The sequence below is a fragment of the Bos indicus x Bos taurus genome, chromosome 6, assembly GCF_003369695.1.
Source record: "Bos indicus x Bos taurus breed Angus x Brahman F1 hybrid chromosome 6, Bos_hybrid_MaternalHap_v2.0, whole genome shotgun sequence".
NCBI lineage: Eukaryota > Metazoa > Chordata > Mammalia > Artiodactyla > Bovidae > Bos > Bos indicus x Bos taurus.
This window is the reverse complement of record NC_040081.1, coordinates 60150858-60171382: the sequence shown is the minus strand read 5'-3', so window position 1 is coordinate 60171382 and position 20525 is coordinate 60150858. Positions and strand designations below refer to the sequence as shown.

At 39.5% G+C, this 20525-nt stretch overlaps 1 protein-coding gene across 17 annotated transcripts in view; it reads left to right on the top strand.

The window, feature by feature from the left end:
• The window catches only part of APBB2 (amyloid beta precursor protein binding family B member 2), a 384146-nt gene that overhangs the window by 92964 nt on the left and 270657 nt on the right, over positions 1-20525 (top strand). For 12 of the 17 annotated variants that reach the window (XM_027544336.1, XM_027544349.1, XM_027544334.1 and 9 more), the window contains exon 3: positions 17746-17851. The exons of the other annotated variants lie outside the window; for them this stretch is intronic. The gene's annotated coding sequence lies outside the window, so the exon portion shown is untranslated. The remainder of the gene's footprint in view (positions 1-17745; positions 17852-20525) is intronic. 17 annotated transcript variants of the gene reach the window in all.

Sequence of the window (20525 nt, the reverse complement as noted above, 5' to 3'; positions counted from 1 at the left end):
TTGGCCTGATTATTTGAATTTGATTTACTGGGAAATTTGAGAAGCAGAGCACCAGAGGCATTGCAGAAAACTGAAAAAAATTTCACTTCACATTCCAGTAGATCTGCTTGCACAATGAGTAGGGCAAGTGGAGTATGTGATCAATTAGGTTAAAATAAATTTGAGTTTTGTTCCATGTCTCCTGTGCTCAGAGAACACAGGGGGTGGGGACTTTCCTCTTGAATTCTTTCTTGATTGGGTTGAGAGCATCCGAAGGGCTACTGTGAAGCGTTCCCATCCTCTATAGGGTGTCCATGGTCCAGTAGGCATGTCCGATGTTAATCCACCTCTTCCCTGTGTTGGCCGGCATTTCTGAAAGATACCATAAAGAGTGCTTCTTCAAATTCCTCATTTTCATATATTTCTATTATGTAAGAGAGATGAGGCTATCATTATAAATGAGAGGAATTGAAAATCTTCTGCTTTAAGTTATGAAATAACATGTTTTGGCTATGTTAGTGCCAGCCTGGCATTTTCAGTAAATTTTTATGGCTCATGGGGACAGGTGACCCTGAGTGCTAGTAGCACCTGCAGTCTAAATAGTTCTCATTCCAGGGCCCACACAACAGAGGGTGTTTGAGAGTACTTGGAAGCAAAGTTTGAGCAACACATTGTACACTTAATCAGGAAACATTGTACTGGAATCCACCTTGCCTCAAATCCTTGGGAAGCCACTCTCCCCTCTGTCCTAAGATTTTGCTACAGTTCCCCTCTCTGTAAAGGAAGAAAGAGCAGATTGAAATTTCTTAAACAGGCTGAAAAATGAAAATACTTAGATAAGGGAAAAGATGGTGACAGAGCTAGCATTTGAAGATGACCAAAATCTGTGTAGAAAGACAGCCACGAAAGGGTGCATTAGTAATGTTTATTCACCTAAATAAACTGCTTCTCCAGCTTATTACTCTTTAACAAAAGCAGTTATTCCATGCTTAATTAATTGTAGACTATATATCCAAGAGATTCATGGGGCAGAATGTATTTCGTTTGTAGAAAAAAACAAAACAAAAACCACCCTTAGAAAGGATGTAAATTGGGAAACTTACAGCACAGAGGTCAAATCTTGGTCCACAGCCTGTTTTTATATGGTTTACAACTCTAGAATGGTTTTCACATTTTTAAGTGTTTGAAAAAAATTAAAAGAATAATAATATCTTGTGACATGTGAAAGTTATACATAGTTCAGTGTTTATCAATAAAGTTTTATTGGCACATAACTGTGCTTATTCACTGATGTATTGTTTCTGGCTCTTAACATCCTGCGGCAGCAGAGTTGAGTAATTGTGACTGGGGTTCTGTGGCTTGCAGAGTGAAACTTGCTTATTCTGGTGCTTTACATAAAACCTTTGCCACTCAGGTTTAAACAGTTAGGTTTATTCATTTTTAAAAAATTATTATTATTTACTGTGTACTCTGCTGGCTTGATGTGCAGTGTAGAAAATCCTCATGTAGACTCATCTTTTAATTTACAGAATTCCTTCTATAGCATCTCTAAAGATGGCCATTGAAGATCTTGGTCACTGGAAATTTAGTTGCAGTCATTAGGAAAGCAGACCAGCAGTTCTTTTTATTTTTCCCTAACCAAATAATTTATTCAACAAAAATTTAGTGAGTGCAGACTGTGCACTACCCATTTTTCAAACAGTAGGCATAAAGTGAAGTTGCTCATTTGTGTCTGACTCTTTGCAACCCCATGGACTGTAGCTCACCAGGCTCCTCCATCCATGAGAATCTCCAGGCAAGAATACTGGAGTAGGTTGCCATTTCCTTCTCCAGGGGATCTTCCTGACACAGGGATTGAACGCTCATGGGACCGTGCATTCTCATGGGAGGAGATGGCCATAAATAGATAAATATATAGTATATCAGGATAATAAGCACGGTGTAGGAAAGTTAAGGGAAAGGAGAGAGCTAGAGGCAAGAGAAGGCTGCATAAGAGGTATTGTTTTTGTTTTTGTTCAGTTGCTCAGTCATATCCGACTCTTTGTGACCCCATGGACTGCAGCACAACAGACTTACCTGTCCTTCACCATCTCCTAGAGCTTGCTCAAACTCATGTCCATTGATGCTATCAACTATCTCATCCTCTGTCGTCCCCTTCTCTTCCTGCTTGCAATCTTGCCCAGCATCAGGATCTTTTCCAATGAGTCAGTTCTTTGCATCAGATGGCCAAAATATTGGAGTTTCAGCCTCAGCATCAGTCCTTCCAATGAATATTCAGGACTGATGTCCTTTAGGATAGACTGGTTGGATCTCCTTGCTGTCCGAGGGACTCTGAAGAGTCTTCTCCAACACCACAGTTCAGAAGTATCAATTTTTCAGCGCTCAGCTTTCTTTATGGTCCAACTCTCATACCCATACATGCCTATTGGGAAAATCCATCGTTGTGACCATATGCACCTTAGTTGGCAAAGTAATGTCTCTGCTTTTTAATACATCGTCTAGGTTTGTCGTAGCTTTTCTGTCAAGGAGCAAGCATCTTTTAATTTCATGGCTGCAGTCACCATCCACAATGATTTTAGAGCTCCCAAAATAAAGTCTCTCACTGTTTCCATTGTTTCCCTGTCTATTTGCCATGAAGTGATGGGACTGGATGCTATGATCTTCATTTTTTGAATGTTGAGTTTTAAGCCATCTTTTTCACGCTCCTCTTTCACCTTCATCAAGAGGCTCTTTAGTTCTTCACTTTCTGCCATAAGGGTGGTGTCATCTGCATATCTGAGGTTATTGATATTTCTCCCAGAAATCTTGATTCCAGCATGTGCTTCATCCAGCCTGGCATTTCACATGATGTACTCTGCATATAAGTTAAATAAGCAGAGTGACAACATACAGGCTTGAAATTCTCCTTTCCCAATTTTGAACTAGAGGTGGTGAAGGTCTAAGGCCAACTGATACATGAAAATGTGATCACCATCACTAATGACCAGGGGGATACAAACCAAAATCACAGTGAGATACTCACCTCACATCTGTAAGAACGGCTGTTATCAAAAAGACAGGCACCAGCAGGTGCTGGTGAGGATGTGGAACAAAGGAAACCCCGAGCACTGTTGGTTGGCATGTAAATTGGTGCAGCCACTGTACAAAACGGTATGACATTTCCTCAAAAAATTAGAACTACCATATGATCCAGCAATCCCACTTCTAGGTATATATCCCAAGGAAATTGAAACAGGGCCTTGAAGAGATTTCTACATTCCCATGTTCGTTGCAGTATTATTCACAGTAGCCAAGATATGGAATAACCTAAATGTACATCAACAGATGAATAGCTAAAGATGAGAAGATATTTTACATGGACTACACATATATACACATATACACGTATACATGCGTATACACGTACACACATATACATACACACTGTGGAGGAGTATTCAGCCTCGAGTAAGACGGAAATCCTACCATTTGTGACAATCTGGATGGACCTTGAGGGTATTATGCTAAGTAAAATAAGTCAGACAAAGAAAGACAAATACTCTATGGTATCACATAAATGTGGAATCAAAAATAGAAAATTAGACTCAGAGAGTAGAACAGGGGCTGCAGGGGTGAGGTTTATTTCTGGGCTCACTATTCTGTTTCATTTATCCTGGTGTCTGTTTTTATGCCAGTACTCTGCTATTCTGATTACTGTAGCTTTGTAATATAGTCTAAAGTCTGGGAGGATTATGCTTTCAGCTTTGTTCTTTTTCATCAGTATTGCTTTGAGGAAGCATGTTGTCAGCTTCCTGGAGCAAAGAACAGAGTGGAAAAGTGGAGGGGCAAGTCGAATTTTAGATCTTAGGAGACACCTATGACACTTTTTAAGAGTGCCAGCTTTATTGCTTGCCTTCCTCTACTCTAACTCCACCCACAGATATGTTGTGGCTCAGTGCTTGGCATGCACACACACACACACCTCCCTTAGTTCCCTCTGGTATTCCCTGGTCACTTTTCTCATGAATGCAGAAGAGCAAGCCTATAATATATGCCATTGGACACACAAGAAAGGGTTTGGAGAGACCCACAATCCTATCTTTCATTTCTGAACAATTCAAAGCATATTATTATTGATGGTAAGATTGAACATTTTATTAGTTTTTTTAAAAGTCTCTTGTATAGTTGGACACAGAAGGAAAATTACAGTGAGACAGAAATTTAATACTTTGGTGAACTATATTCAGTTTTGGTTATTCTGGTTAAAAACAAACAAAGGAAGCATTGATTTTTTTTTTTTTTTAGCCTCTTTGATCCTAATGGTTTTAGTTTTCCACTGTTAGATATTAAAACTTTGAAGACACAGAAGTACTATTCAGTAAACTGCTTCTTTCAGAAACTTCTGTGATATCCTGGGGCACTGGAAGCCTTTGGTTTCCTTTCAAGGCAGGAACAGTTAACTCTGAATCAGTCCCTTTCTGTGCAAAGTCAGAACCTTTATATTATGTACCAGGGGAGCAAAGAAGAGTCTTTTTTTAATGATATAATATTTTAAAAATATTTGACTTTTCATTCAACTTAGAGGATCCAAGGTTCTAATAACAGAATGGTCAATTTGGCCAACAAAGCTATAGAAAGAAGAATGCGCACAAGCCCGTTTTAGGTGTTATTTTGTAGAGGGTGGTTCCTGGAGGAGGAACTCAAACTATATTGCTGGTAAAACTCATTTTCCTCTGCTCTTTTTCTGGAATCTGGATGGAAACCAAGACCTGTGGCACATTCCCTGAATGTTCATAGCCCCCAGTTGGAGGCCTAGCTGAGGACTCATGGGGAAAACAACACCCTCTCTTTTCTATTTATGGTTATCAGCCATGTTGTAAAACTTAATTTATTTAAGGTCAATGAAAAATAGTTGTCTTGAACTTTTAGTTTTCAAGCACCAGAACAGGGTATGTTTTTGTTCCATGGCTTTTGCTCATGGATAAGCTTTGCAACTCAGGATCATTTATGTGGTCACGGGCCACTGGGCCTAGGGAGCACCCAGAGTGGGAGGCATTGTGTCAACACAGGGCAGGTGATGGGTGAGTGAGGCAGGGCCCTAGTCCTGAGTCAGTTTATGTAATTCTCCTCAGGAGATTGGATGCATGAACAGACGTGGCCTGCACAGAAAGACCGCCTCCAGAGATGAGGCCAGCACTGTGGACAAGTTCAGCGAGGGGCCCTGGCTTTCTGACTGAAGAGAGCAGTAGTACAGTTGGCTTTGAGCCAGGCCATGGAGAATCCCAGTGGAACAAAGTCACGCAGTGGTGTCTTTGAATGAATTCTCACTTCAACTGTAAGCGTCAATTTTCCTCATTTATAAAATGGTGCCACTTTTTTTGACTGCACCATATGGTGTATCGGATCTTAGTTCCTTGACCAGGGATGGAACCTGCGCCCCCTGCAGTGGAAGGCAGAGTCTTAACCAGCCAGGGAAGTCCCTGGTGATGGTATCTTTACCACCCATATTGAGTGCAGCACTTTCATAACATCATCTTTTAGGATTTGAAATAGTTCAGCAGGAATTCCATCACCTCCACTGGCTTTGTTCATAGTGATGCTTCCTAAGGCCCACTTGACTTCACATTCCAGGATGTCTGGCTCTAGGTCAGTGATCACACCATCGTGATTATCTGGGTTGTGAAGATCTTTTTTGTACAGTTCTTCTGTGTATTCTTGCCACCTCTTCGTAATATCTTCTGCGTCTGTTAGGTCCATACCATTTCTGTCCTTTTTTGTGCCCATCTTTGCATGGAATATTCCCTTGGTATCTCTAATTTTCTTGAAGAGATCTCTAGTCTTTCCCATTCTATTGTTTTCCTCTATTTGTTTGCATTGATCGCTGAGGAAGGCTTTCTTATCTCTCCTCACTATTCCTTGGGACTCTGCATTCAAATGGATATATCTTTCCTTTTCTCCTTTGCCTTTCCCTTCTCTTCTTTTCACAGCTATCTGTAAGGCCTCCTCAGACAACCATTTTGCCTTTTTGCATTTCTTTTTCTTGGGGATGGTCTTGATCACTTCCTCCTGTACAGTGTCACGAACCTCCATCCATAGTTCTCAGGCACTCTGTCTATCAGATCTAACCCCTTGAATCTGTTTGTCACTTCCACTGTATTATCATAAGAGATTTGATTTAGGTCATATCTGAATGGTCTAGTGGTTTTCCCTACTGTCTTCAATTGAAATCTACATTTGGCAATAAGGAGTTCGTGATGTGAGCCACAGTCAGCTCCCAGTCTTGTTTTTGCTGACTGAATAGAGCTTCTCATCTTTTGCTGCAAAGAATATAATCAATCTGATTTTGGTATTGACCATCTGGTGATGTCCATGTGTAGAGTCTTCTCTTGTATTGTTGGAAGAGGGTGTTTGCTATGACCAGTCTGTTCTCTTGGCAAAACTCTATTAGCCTTTGTCCTGCTTCATTCTGTACTCCAAAGCCAAGTTTGCCTGTTTCTCCAGGTGTTTCTTGACTTCCTGCTTTTGCATTGCAGTCCCCTAAAAAGGACATCTTTTTTGGGTGTGTGTTCTAGAAGGTCTTGTACGTCTTCATAGAACCATTCAATTTCAGCTTCTTAAGCATTACTGGTCAGGGCATAGACTTGGATTACTGTGATATTGAATGGTTTGCCCTGGAAATGAACAGAGACCATTCTGTCGTTTTTGAGATTGCATCCAAGTACTGCATTTTGGACTCTTTTGTTGACTATGATGGCTACTCCATTTCTTCTAAGGGATTCTTGCCCACAGTAGTAGATATAATGGTCATCTGAGTTAAATTCACCCATTCCAGTCTATTTTAGTTTGTTTATTGCTAAAAGGTTGATGTTCACAACTTTACCCCATCGCATAGGCCAGATGTCTCTGAATAATAGTGGCTTTTCAATGATTATTGGTTGAGTGAATAAATAAATAATATGCTCTACCTGCCCTTAAATTGTTATTAGGGAAGGATCAGGCCACGTTGCTGATGACATGCACACGAATGCTTAAGAGTTTGAATGCAAATGGGCTGTGTTTGATGAAGCCTGGCACTGCTGCTTACTAACCCTGTGAATAAGTCACCCAGCCTCTCATATCTCATTTCTCACCTGTGGAAAGAGAATAATGACAATTCCTACCTCAGTGGGGTAGGAAAGAAACGAAGAGAGGAAAGAATGCACGTGAGGTCATGTGACCACAGCCTCACGTGTGGGAAGCACTCAGTAAAGGTCAGAGTCAGTGTTTATCTTGCAGGATGGAATGCGGTAAGTGTGATGAGAGGTACAGAGTGTCATAGGCAGTCAGAAAAGGGGAGATGCATCAAGTTGGGCAGAGGTTAGGCAAGAGGAGGTAGCATTTGAGATTGACCTGAAAGAATAAATTAGCCTTCCCCAGAGGCAAAGTGACTAGAGGGAGAAAATTGAGAGCATGTAATACGCAAAGTTACAGAAGTGGAAGATGTGAGAGAGGTCTTCTGGAGAAAAGACTGTGGTCTAATATGGCAAGACAGGGTAGATAAAACTATTAGGGCCATATGTGTTTTTGATATAAATTTAAACTTCTAAAAATTTTCAAATAGAAAAACAGTGTAAAAAATATTACAATGAACACCCATTGAACCCCTATCTAATTTCAGTGATTATTAACATTTTTCCTATTTACTTCATGTGTCTAAATTTACATATATTATTTTTTGCTGAACCACTTAAAAATAAATTTTAGAATTCATGGCATTTTACCCCTAAATACTTTAGCATGCATTTCCAAAAAATACAGACGCTACCTTACATAAAGGCAGTACTATTATGATGACCAGCAAAATAAATAATAATACCCAAATGTCATTTATTATCAATCCATAGTCAAACTTCCCAAAGACTTAGTCTTCTAAGTCTTTAGCATTAAAAACATTTTTAAAAACCAGAATAGAAGCTAAAGACCACATATTGCATTTTATTTGTCATGCTTCCTAAGTCTCTTTAAATCTAAAATTCCAACTATGATATTAGGACTTGTAGGCTTTGGATCACTAAGAAGATTATGGTGCTTTCTCCCTTGCCATCTACAATTCCTGTAATTAAAAATAAAAACAATTTGAATTTCAATAAAAGAAGTGTAAGGAAGTCCAAGTAGATTTCAGATTTTTTTTCCTCCCATCAAGACGATGACTTTGACATTACTTTTGAAATCTCACATGATCACATTTTTAGAAACCTCAGCATATGTTTATTTGCCTTGAGTGGTCCAGCTCTAGACTCACAGGATTCAGCAAAGAAACAGTGACTCACTGTTTTCAGTTGAGCTGAATGTCTAGCATGTCTAAACTTTACAGATATGAAACCACATTCTTCATAGACAAACAGAAGTGGTTCAGTCCTAGTGTATATATAAGCCTTCCAGGCACTAAGTTCCCGTCCTTTCAGGTAATTTCACAGTGAATTTCACAATATTTCTTTACAGAAAAAGGTCTTTTAGAACTGTGGGTTGAAAAACAGAGAATGCAGAACCTTGTCCATCCTGCTTTAACCAGGAACACTGGTTCCAGAGGAGCGGTACTTGGACGCCTCCTTTGTTTCTGTCACTTCACAGACACCTAGGGCCTGGGCAAGTGTCTGGAATAGCTGCAGGTACGGAGTGGTTATGAGGGGCCTGCCTGCCAGGGCTGCGACTTCTACAGCTGATAGACTAAACCTGGCATCCTTTGGAACTCCATGGAAGAGAAGGAGTCAGGTATTTGGGGAGTGCTTTCCTGCAAAGATGCAGCCTCTAATTGCCTTTTCCTAATGATCTCCCCTTGTTACACTTTGGAAGGGAGCTCCTCTGAGGACCATTTCTTTCCACCTCACTTGCAGGTGCCTGGATAGTGCCGCTCTAATTTATTCCACTTAGCCTTGTCGGGGAACCCAGCCCACCCTGCTTCTGCTGGGAGAATGCGTTTCCGCCTTCGTTTCAACTTCATGAGGCTCTGTTGACCCACTTGGACGAGGTTCAGTGTAGCGCCTGCTTGGTTTTTCTCCTGTCCTTAATTTGGTGTGCCTTTTATTGTCTTCTACCTGAATGAATTCTTTCTCTTTCTTGTAAGGGAAAGGAACCTGAGAAAAACAATGCTTGTGGTGGTGACTGCTTGTTAAGGGTAATTACTATTTTATGCTAATCTACATGTTAAAATGAGCAGACAGAGAATTGCTAAATTCACCATCTTGTTATTTCCCAAGTCTGGTCCTTTTAAGTATATTTGTTGCTTAAACAAAGATGTAGTCGAGCAGAGTAGAAGTGTCCAAATGGAGAGTTTTTTATGCGTGTGTATATATAGAATTTAAAATTTTTATTTCCATCAGCAAGAGTCATTATAGAATACTTGGAAATTATAGAAAAGTGGAAAGAAGAAACCCAGAGATAACTAGCATTAACACTGTGAATTCCTGTCTGGTCATTTAGCCTACATGCTATTTCTCTTTTAAGAGAAATGGGAACAGCTTCACTATTACAGTCTAGGACTTTTGCTCCTCAAAAGTGTGGTCCATAGATCAGCAGCACAGACATCTCTTGGGAGCTTGTTAGAAATACAGAATCTTGGTTAGCCTCTTGTTTGCATCCTTTATCCTCCCCCCCACCCCCAAAAAAGAAATACAGAATTTCAGACTGTACTACAACATGCTGTGTGCATGCTAAGTCGCTTCAGATCAGATCAGATCAAATCAGTCGCTCAGTCGTGTCCAACTCTTTGTGACCCCATGAATCGCAGCACGCCAGGCCTCCCTGTCCATCACCAACTCCCAGAGTTCACTCAGACTCACGTCCATCAAGTCAGTGATGCCATCCAGCCATCTCATCCTCTGTCGTCCCCTTCTCCTCTTGTCCCAGCATCAGAGTCTTTTTCAATGAGTCAACTCTTTGCATGAGGTGGCCAAAGTAGTTGTGACCAACTCTGTGTTGGTCTACACGGACTGAAGCCCACCAGGCTTCTCTGTCCATGGGATTCCTCAGGCAATAATACAGGAGTGGGCTGCTGTGCCCTCCTCCTGGGGATCTTCCCAACCTAGGGATCAAACCTCCATCTCTTACGTCTCCTGCAGTGGCAGGCGGGTTCTTTACCACTAGTGCCACCTGGGAAGCCCTATGATATACTGAGTTGTAATTTGTATTGAGTGATATTTTATATATGTTAAAATTCAGAAGCACTTCTCCAGAACACAGTGTACCCGGGACAGCAGATGAAGTGAGTAGGACCCGAAGACCAAGACTGTTTATCTCCATTTTCCCACTGTCACTCTCTCTTAAAATAATTTCCTCAGTATGTGATAATGATAAAAGTGGAGATCAATTTTCTAGCGAGACATAGCAGCCTTGATAAGGAACCCAGCTGTCTCATGCATAAACATTTCATTTGGTGAACATTCATTAAGTGCCTACTGTGTTTCGGGGCACAAACGCCGCAGTTAGGGCGTGCCTATACTGCAGTAGAAGCGTTCGGAGGGCAAGGAGGAGGGGCACAAGAGGAGGCTGGAAGTCAGAAAGAAAAATGGTTTCTGAGCTGAGTCTTGAAATATAATTCCGTGAACATGAGTTATGAGTGTTGCTAGACTTTGGAGAGAATGCAGAGCCAGATAAAATGATCCCTTTCTTGAAGGAGTCTGTGCTTGATTTAAGGACAGGGGACAGGGTTTAAAATTATAAATAAAACCTGAAGCACCTTGGTATTAGGGTAGATCAACTTTGTGACCTCATACAAGTTACTTCACCTGACTATCCATGCTGTAAATAGCAAAATAATAAAGTACTTCACAGAATTGCAGTGGTTTTTTTTTTTTTTTAATGAGGTGACATAATAAAGCTCTTACCTACAGTGAGTGCAGAATCGGTTCTGTGTGGCAAAAATATTGTAAAAGTGCCAAGTAAGTGCCATAGATAAAAATACTGAGGAGAAACAGAGAAAAGAGAAGCTGTTTCTGCCTGGACCGCGAGAGGCCTCGTGGCTAATATGGCCCTGAGTATGTGAACGAGGAAGACAGGGCAGGTGGGAACTGAAGTAAAAGATGCAACTGCGCTTTTGAGACTGGATGGACCAAAAAGTGCAGAAGGAAACGGCAGCCCACTCCAGTATTCTGGCCTGGAAAATCCCATGGGCAGAGGAGCCTAGCAGGCTACAGCCCTTGGGGTCGCAAAGAGTGGGACACGACTTAGTGACTGAACAACAACAGACTAAGAAGAAAGGTGATGAAAACACAGGGTCGGGTTTGGTGGCGGAGAACACTGTTTCCAACACATTCGGTTTGAGGAGGTGCTACAAGTGGCAAGCTGGGATGCTAGTGTGCTCAGACGGATGGTTATTCAGATGCATGGCCCTCTGTTCTAGGCTTGGCCAGGGCTGAGCGTGACATGAAATGCTCAGCTTCCCTGGTTCTGGTGTTTAGTTAGTTTCCATCTTGCAGTGGGACTCTTTCTCACTCATTGGAAAGGTTTACATCTACCCAGGGTCATCAGGATGGAAAACAGGGCATAATTTTTTAAACCTTGGAACTTAACCTCTTCTTCAAAAGAAGAGGTGTGGAAAAGAACTGAACTGTGCCTAATTTTTATCCGTTGTCATCCTCTTCCTTAGGTTTCTTCTCTTTCTAAATCTTCTGCCTTCCACCTAATGACTATTAACTGCTACAGAAGAAAACTGAATTGGAGAAAGTTTGTGTTTTTTTGGTATAGACTAAATGCTGTAATTTTTGTGTTAGAAAAATTAATCTTTTTGTGTCAGTTTCAACCATAAGCTCCTGTATTATTTCTTTTTATATGGAGTAGACCTAACCTATAAGTAACCATCAGATCAGATCAGATCAGTCACTCAGTCGTGTCTAACTCTTTGTGACCCCATGAATTGCAGCACGCCAGGCCTCCCTGTCCATCACCAACTCCTGGAGTTCACTCAGACTCACGTCCATCGAGTCAGTGATGCCATCCAGCCATCTCATCCTCTGTTGTCCCCTTCTTCTCCTGCCCCCAATCCCTCCCAGCATCAGAGTCTTTTCCACTGAGTCAGCTCGTCGCATGAGGTGGCCAAAGTACTGGAGTTTCAGCTTTAGCATCATTCCTTCCAAAGAAATCCCAGGGCTGATCTCCTTCAGAATGGACTGGTTGGATCTCCTTGCAGTCCAAGGGACTCTCAAGAGTCTTCTCCAACACCACAGTTCAAAAGCATCATTTCTTCGGCTCTTACTGGCTTTTATAGGTTATAGCCTGCCATATAAATGCTTACATTTTGCCAAATTTGTTTTCTGTCTTATTTCTTTCTGTCTCTGAATACATATACTTTAAAAATACTTTTGTTGAACTATTTAATTAATTATAGAGGTCATGCTTGACCCTGTACCCCAATTACTTCACATGTTATTTCACAAGCACAAGAGTGTTTTCCCACACAGCCCGTAATACCGATTCAGATTTCCCCAGTTATTCCAGTAATGTCTTTTATAACCCTTCTCCTCATCCAAAGTTCACCAACAATCATTCATTGCATTTTGTTTCTTTTCCTTTCATCCAGAACAGTCACCCTGTTTTCATTTGTTTTTGTCATTCGTGGCACTGATATCTTGGAAAATTCCAAGATAATTTTCTTATAGAAAGTACTGCAATCTGGACTTGATTGTTAATTTATGGTAAGATACAGATTAAGCATTTTGACAGACACATCACATAGTGGAGACATGTGGCGTCCAGTTACCCTCTGATTGATTATACCAGCCATCGCTTGGGTAAGGTGGTCTGCCAGAGCTCTCCATTATAAGGATACCTTTTCCCCTAGGTAAGTGATAAGTAATCCGAAGGGTGATACTCTGAGACTGTGTGAGTATCCTGTTCCACAGCAACCCTTCCCCTAATGGTCTTCGTTGTCTATTAATGAGCCTTGACTGAATCAATCATTGCGTCAGTGGTTGCAAAGTGGGATTTTCTGTTTCTGCTGTTCCTTTGGTGTTTGTTAGCTGGCCGTCTTTGTAAAGAGCATTCCAGTATCCTCCTTTGCATGAAGATCTGTGGATTTATGGTTCCTTTTTTTAAGTTGAACGTGTTACAGTTTATTCATATCATTCTTTTCCTTGTTCAGACTGTACCACATGGGCCTAGTGGGAGCCCCTTTCAGGCAGCTCCCTTGTCCTGTGTCATGTCTGCATTAATATTTGAGCACTGCTTGCTTTCTGGCATAGTGAGAGGTTCTAGGTTTATATTGTACTTTCCTTACCCTCCAGGCCTGGATTCAACTATTTCTCCAATGAGTTACAGTGTTGAGAAAGGCAGGATCTGGGTATTCAAGCTTTTCTCTAAAAATGCATATAATCCAGAGAAAGTTAAAATTCATGAATCATTTGTTTAAACTTCCTCAATGCCCAGCTTTGCTGAAATATTCACATGGAGTCATCAGGAGTCTAGAAGTTGGAAGGGAAGAACCAGTGAAAGGAAGAGGCCATGGATATTGAAGGTCACTGGGCTTTGGACCAGAGGTGGCTCAGTGATGCAAAAGGGGGAGTGAGATGGTGCCAAGACCAATTTAGATTATGTTGGAATTCTGCCCAGGGAGTGACGAGAGAGCCTGAGAAAATAATTTCTGCTTATTTTCCAGGTAGACTCTGAAAATTGGTTGCCCTTTTTTATATCCAGTTATGCTGAGAGAGTGTATCCCCCTGAGCTACACGTATGCTAATTCTTAGAGAAGTTTAAGAAATATGGTTTCCATACTGAGAATCCCTTAGTGTGAGGTGTGTATAGGTAAATACATATTTCAGCATGTCTTCTTGTAAAGATTAAAACTCATAGTTTTTATTTTCAACACTCCTAATTGAAAACAATATTTGAATTTACTTGTTGATTATAATATTTGGTTGCAAATTATTAAAGGCACATATGTGCAGCATTTTAGGCAGCAACTTATAAAACATAGAAGCCAAGAATTTCTAAGTTATTTTCTAAAGTAATCAACATGCATTTAATAAAATGAAGCCTTTGCTCTTGAATTTGAACCGACTGATTTTTCTGGAACTCAGTATCACCTCTGTGATCTCTCTTTGTAGATAGCGTAATTAAAATGTTCAATTTGCCTTTTCTATGAAACAAAACAAAACATGAAGCCAGGAGTTAATTGTTTCCATATGATGGAGAACTTTCGAAAATGCTTAAAAATACAAAAGCAAATTTGAAACAGAAGGGTTTTGTTTTTATTTGTTTTTCATTGAAGTCAACATTTTTGGAAGTTAAAAAAAAGAACAGACTAGTACATCTATGTACAATAGGACAATGGTTATTATTCAGATGTATACATTACATGTTACAGATGCTTTGTAATTTTGTGAAACAGCACCCCTCCCGCCCCTGATTTTTAACCCTCAGTGCATTCTTGAGAATGGAGAGTGGTACTAAAGCAATTACTCTACACCAAATGGTTACTTGGTATTTGATAAGCTAGCAAGGTTACACTGAAAATGAAAAGGGGCACATCGTTTAAATGTGCTGCTGGCCAGCATAAGTAAGTGAACTCAAGTGTGTGGTGGCCAAATTGCCCCACATTAGCCCTTGACTCCTGAGTACTTTCTCCATTCAGGTCTTATGGGATTTCAGTGCACGGGATTAAACTAAGCAGACTGATGACTAAGGAATCACCATTTTTGGCAAATGAGTCATTTTCAAAGCCCAGTTTTATGGTTATCGGGAAAATTGTAATATAGCTGACTTCTTTCGGAGGTCATAAAGATCCAGCTCTCTTTTCTTACTTTCTGTTGAAAACTCCCCTTAGTGAGGCATTCATCCCCATAACCAAAGCCATTGCTTCTTGTATTTCTTTAATCTTGATCTTGTTTGAAAGGAGTTATATCCAGGGCACAGTTTCTTCATCCATAACTAAATTTCTTTCGGACATTAAGACAGCTTGTATGTAATTATGTAATTAAAAATCTTCCTTAATCTGGATTTTACTAAATCTATAACTGTTTTAGCCAGTAAAAGCAAATTATATTTTGGCTTTTATAACTGATCTATATACTTTGAACATCTCTTTTGGGACTGTATTTGCCTTTGAATTATGAGATAGAAATTACTTTCTGTGACTGTTAATGCTTGTGGAAGTAGCATCTGGTGTCCTTGTTCTTGGGCTGGTGTTCATTTTACTGGCTGGATTCACATTTGAAATTAAAGTGGGATAAAAAGAGTTATTTCCCACCAGATGCCTTCGTCCTATTTTTATATAGCATATTGTTATTTCTAACTATAAAAGTAGACATGATTATTGTGGAAAATTTGGATACCACAGAAAAATGCAAAGAAAGTAAAAATTATTCTACTCTCTTTTTGTTATCTTTAATTAGCAACTTTTCAAATATTGACTTGTTTTCAGTCTTTTTTTCTAGATATAGATACTTTTAAAAAATTGGGATCACATTGAACGTATCATCCATCCTATAGCCAGCACTCCCCAGTGAACACTGCTTAGAAACATTTTCTCATTTTGTTAAGTATCTTACATATTTAAAAAAACTGTTTATCCATTGCCAAACATTTGTTTTAAAATTGCTTAATATGTTATTGTAATGGAAAACTTTTTGTACATATCTTTATGTACATCTTGGACTTTTTTAAAGATGTATTCGTTTCAAGGAATGACAAGTAATTCAGTTTGTCCTCTCTCGCAATTCCAGATAAGTCCTCCTCTGCAAGAATCTGTCTTTATAACACCATCATGTTGGTCTCTCCAGAATGGTACAGTAACACGTTATTTATTAACAAGACCATCAGGGAACTTCTAATTAATAAATTTTTCACGTAACTGAAACACCCTTAAAAGTGTTCATACTAGGTTACTGTAAAACCTAAAATGTGAGTGAGAGTCTTTCTAAAATTGTATGACATATATTTGGAGAAGGAAATGGCAACCCACTCCAGTAGTCTTGCCTGGAGAATCCCACGGACAAAGGAGCCTGGTGGGCTACAGTCCATGGGGTTGCAAAGAGTCAGACATGACTGAGCGACTAACACACACACATGACATATATTGCTATTGTCTTAAACATAATGAAAATATATGAAAATCATAATTTAACTCCTCTGATTTAAATCACAAGCAGCCTTATAAACAGTGGTTATTATACAGTCGGTTCTGCTAAAGTGCAATACATGTGTTTCTAAAAACTGCCACGCTATGCAGAATCATGACACACTGCCTCGCTGCCCTGCCCCCGCCGCCCAACCAGTGCTTAAGGGATAGTGGGATTAGGGACATACACTCAAAAACCTTTCTCAGTGACATGTTAAAAAAAAAAAATAGAATGGAAACTGGATAAAAATCGGAGCACAATTTTACACATATGTGTTGGGTTAAGAAATAAATAGATAAAAGTATAATACAGCACTTTACCTTGCGAAAACCCTGACGCTTCCTGTGGATTGAGGCCCTGGAAGGGTTACAGCTTGTGAGCCATTGTGAGGTGATGGCAGTGGGGGTAACCTGAAATCAGAAGCAAAGTTGGGACACCCGGTGTGGAGGACCGTGGCTTGGCACCCTTGTGGGGAGCTGAGATCGCTGGCAGGTATTCGAGGTGTGGCTCTGTGCATTCTGTGTAACCTTAGGCAGCGGGGTTCCTCCCCGTGCAGTCTTCTGCTGTTACCCTGTGTTTCTTGCAGTGTGAAATCGTGCCTAAACAAATGTGAAATCCGAGTTATGCTCAGGTTGTTCCCTGTGATATCAGACACGAGAGTTAGAGGAGAACAGAGTGTACTATGTGGTACTGCACTGATGTCTCAGGGATATTCGTGTAAAAACAGAAAAACTTGGCTTAAGAGTCCACACTGTGTAATGTAACAATAACAGCAGAACAGTAACAGTACTCTAAAGCGTAACAGTGACAGTAATAATAAATGATGCCCATTGATGTTTGTGGGTTTCTGACTGCCTGTGGTGACAGTACTTTCTGCCTCCTCCTAATGGACCTATTTCTCAATCTCTCATGGCTTTTAAACAAGTTTATCACACTTAGAATAACATCTTGTGTGCAGCCCTGGCACTGCGGGAGAGCCTGACAGGTTTAGACTTCAAATTATGATTTACCTGTGGCGTCTGTTACACCTAGTGAAACTCGTTTATCTTATGAATGAGTTACTACCTATGTATTCATTTGCAAGATTGTGAGAGGAAGTAACTGATGTTTTAAGTGAGAGCATCATCACACAGAATTTTCAGATTTTCTGTTTCATTAGAAAAAAGTTAACAAGACTCTTCTCATTCCCACATGCAAAAGTGAAGTGCGCTTAAGTGGGTACACCTGACGGGCATTTATAAGTTGCTGATGAATTTCTTAAGTTGTTATTGTTCACGTCTATTTACAACCCGCTTCTGTGTTTGTGAGATGAGCTCATCTTTGGAAGGTGGGGCAGGCAAGTGTGATTTCAGAAGACCTTCCCTCCCAAGTTGCAGTATAATTAGAAGTCCAGATCCTCCCTCAGTTGCTTTTTATGACTCCCTGAGAAGGACATTTTTACCGTGAATGGTTGCCAAGATGCCTTGCTGGTTCCTGCTTCAGTAACTTTAATAAGGTGACAAGTCAAAACACCATCTAGATTTAGCAAGTCTCGTTAGTGTTGTTCTGAAAGAAAAGTAGATATCACAGTTCATCATTTAGATATTCCAGTGAAATCTGTATTTTAATTATGCATAGAGACTTTGAATAGCAATGTGGTATTTTGATTTTTAATTTCTAATCTGACTTTGTTAACTTTTTGTCTCTACACAATTTCTAGATATATTTGGGCTGCCTGACCTCACTGAGTCATTGCTAGTAATTAACAGGACTTTGTGGGAAAAGGGAACTTGCCTTCTGAGCTTTGTACCAAAGACCTGGGAAAAGTAAGTGTTTTTCTAACTTGCTTTAAAAAAAAATTCTGTTTAATTTGTCTCAGAAAGTTAATAATGTGTCTGTCACTTTTCTACTTCCTTTCTTTCCTGGCTTTATAAGTTTTATATGCGCTTATGGGCTTGAAACGTGGAAAGGGACTCAGGAACCTTAAAAAAAAGAAAACCTTCCAAGATATTAGGATGACTTTCTGCATTGTGCCATTTCTTTGGGATTTCATAAGCTGAGTCCTCAAGGTTGTGATAAAATCTTTTACCAGGTGCTCAGAAGATAAATTCTAAAGGTAAGAGTATAATATGGTGTGATAGAAAACTGAGTTCAGTTTTCTGAGCTTCAGGCATTTTAGACTTTTAAATAAGCTCTTTGGTTCTGAATTCTTTAGGATAAGAGTGAAATCCATTTGGTTCTTTTCTTGTCTGGAAAGGAAAATAAAATTGAAAATCATGTGTTCAATAAGTCCCTCATGTAGCTTGGCCTTAGAAGAATTGATGCACCTGTCAGTTCTATTATTTTACAACTTAGAGAAACTTGAAGATAGTTTGAGACACCTGTAGGAAGGCCTTGACAGAAAAACTTATTTGGTGCCATAAAGTTCAGTCTTATTCCCTGATCTTTTTGAAAAGAAAGGTAAAACGGGCCCTAAAAATAATAAAATCAGTCTGCTTTCTTGTCGATATTACTTGGAAATATGAGTGGCCCCTAAGAATGTAAACAAAATAGCACACACACACTCATGCACACTCACACGTGCTCACCCACACCTCCTTTCTGGTGTGTTCCAAAAGCAATATCATTGGCAATAGGAGCTGTTTGCTCATTAAATCACTACATAGTTTCCTAAACTTTGTATTTCTTGTGTATTCTAACTCCTCTACATTTCTGACAGTACAAATGAGATAGTTGAAACATTCCTAAAACAAAACAAAAGAACCTTACTCTAGAAGGTTCACAGAAGCATTAAACAGTAAGATCAGATTTTATCGTTATGTTGTTTGTCATGTAAATTTATTTATAACAAAATTGTTTGTTATATGGAAATAATTATAGTAAGGTAAGTTATGACTCTTTTGAAGTTAAGTAAGATAGTCATACTGAAAAAATATTATACACACCACAGAATATACACACACACCGCGAAAACACTTTCTGAGAGCTATGAAGTCTCTGCTAAAATATAAATCCACTGAAAGCAAGGACTTTGAAAATTTTCTCCAAAAACACTTTTCTGTTTATAGTGAAATATTGGCAGTAGTGATATACTGTGGTATTAAAAAAAAAAGTCAGTGGAATTTTTAAAAAATAATAGCAATATGTTTATTAATAGCTGAGTTTTTTAGTTTGTATTCACATATTGACCTTAAAATAATGGAAATCCTATGTGGTCTAATTGTTATTCCATCCTGGAAGGATATTTGAAAGAGGATTATGTTGAAAGTCACCAATCTGTTCACAGAAGTGGAACGAAAAGAGCAAAAGATTAATTCTCTGGGCTTTAGGATCTCAATATTTGCAGTGGTGTTTGGGTTGGAAATATAACAGTCCCAGAAAGTGAGCTACTTGGACTGCCTTTCAAATGATTTAGTATTTCTTTAAAATTTTATATAGTCCCTGGTGAAATATTTTCCTTCTGTTACACCAAAATATTCCCTTTGTGACATTGCTGTAAAAGTTACTTTTCCATTTTGTAGAAGCGAGGCCTTGGTAAGACCTTTGATCACCATAATAAACTAAAAACAGTCCTGTGGTACCAGAGGGACCATGGCAGAAGAAGCATACTAAAACTGAGGTCATAGGTGAAAATTTGTATGCACGAAGGATGTTCACAGGTGACTCTAAAGTTTAAAAAGGTGATTATAATGTGGATGCTACGCATAAATCTAGTTGTGGAGAACTAGTTGTATGGAAGTAAACAAGGGAGAGGGCAGGGCAGGGGGAGATAGAGGCAAGTCCCTTCTGAAATTTACAGAAGTCACGGGTGAATGTTTCTAATAGCACTTGGAGAGCTGTACGTGCGTGCTGAGTTGCTTCAGTTGTGTCCGACTCTGTGAGACTCTATGAACTGTAGCCGGCCAGGCCTCTGTCCATGGGATTCTTCAGGCAAGCATACTGTTGTGGGTTGCCAAGCCCTCCTCCAGGGGATCTTCCCAACCCTGGGGTCAAACCCACATCTCTTCAGTCTCCTGCATTGGTAGGCAGGTTCTTTACCACTAGTACCACCTGAGAAGCCCTTATAAGAGGTACTTAAATGAATTAGTGACTTATTTTGGGGGAGATAAATGCACAGTTTTAAGGGAAATTCAGAACCCTAAACAACCACCATACTTCCTTTGAACTCCCACTTGTCCTGTGCTTTTATTTTTTTCCTAATCACAAACATGTTTTCAAAGTCTTCCTTGTTTCAAGTATGAAATTATTTGAAGTAGGTTTCTGAAAACTTGAGTCTATGACAAGATTAGATGCACTTTTGAAAAATTAGGCATGGATTATTTAAAAAAAGTAGAAAGTAGCTTCTATTTTATTATTGTCTTTAATGCATATATGTGTTTCTTTTTATGTTAATACTGCCAGTGTAGAATATGCTATGAATTATTTGGTACCTTGCCTTTTCCACTTAATAAGTCATGAATTCCCATGCTAATAAATGTTTGTCCACAATATCATTTTTAG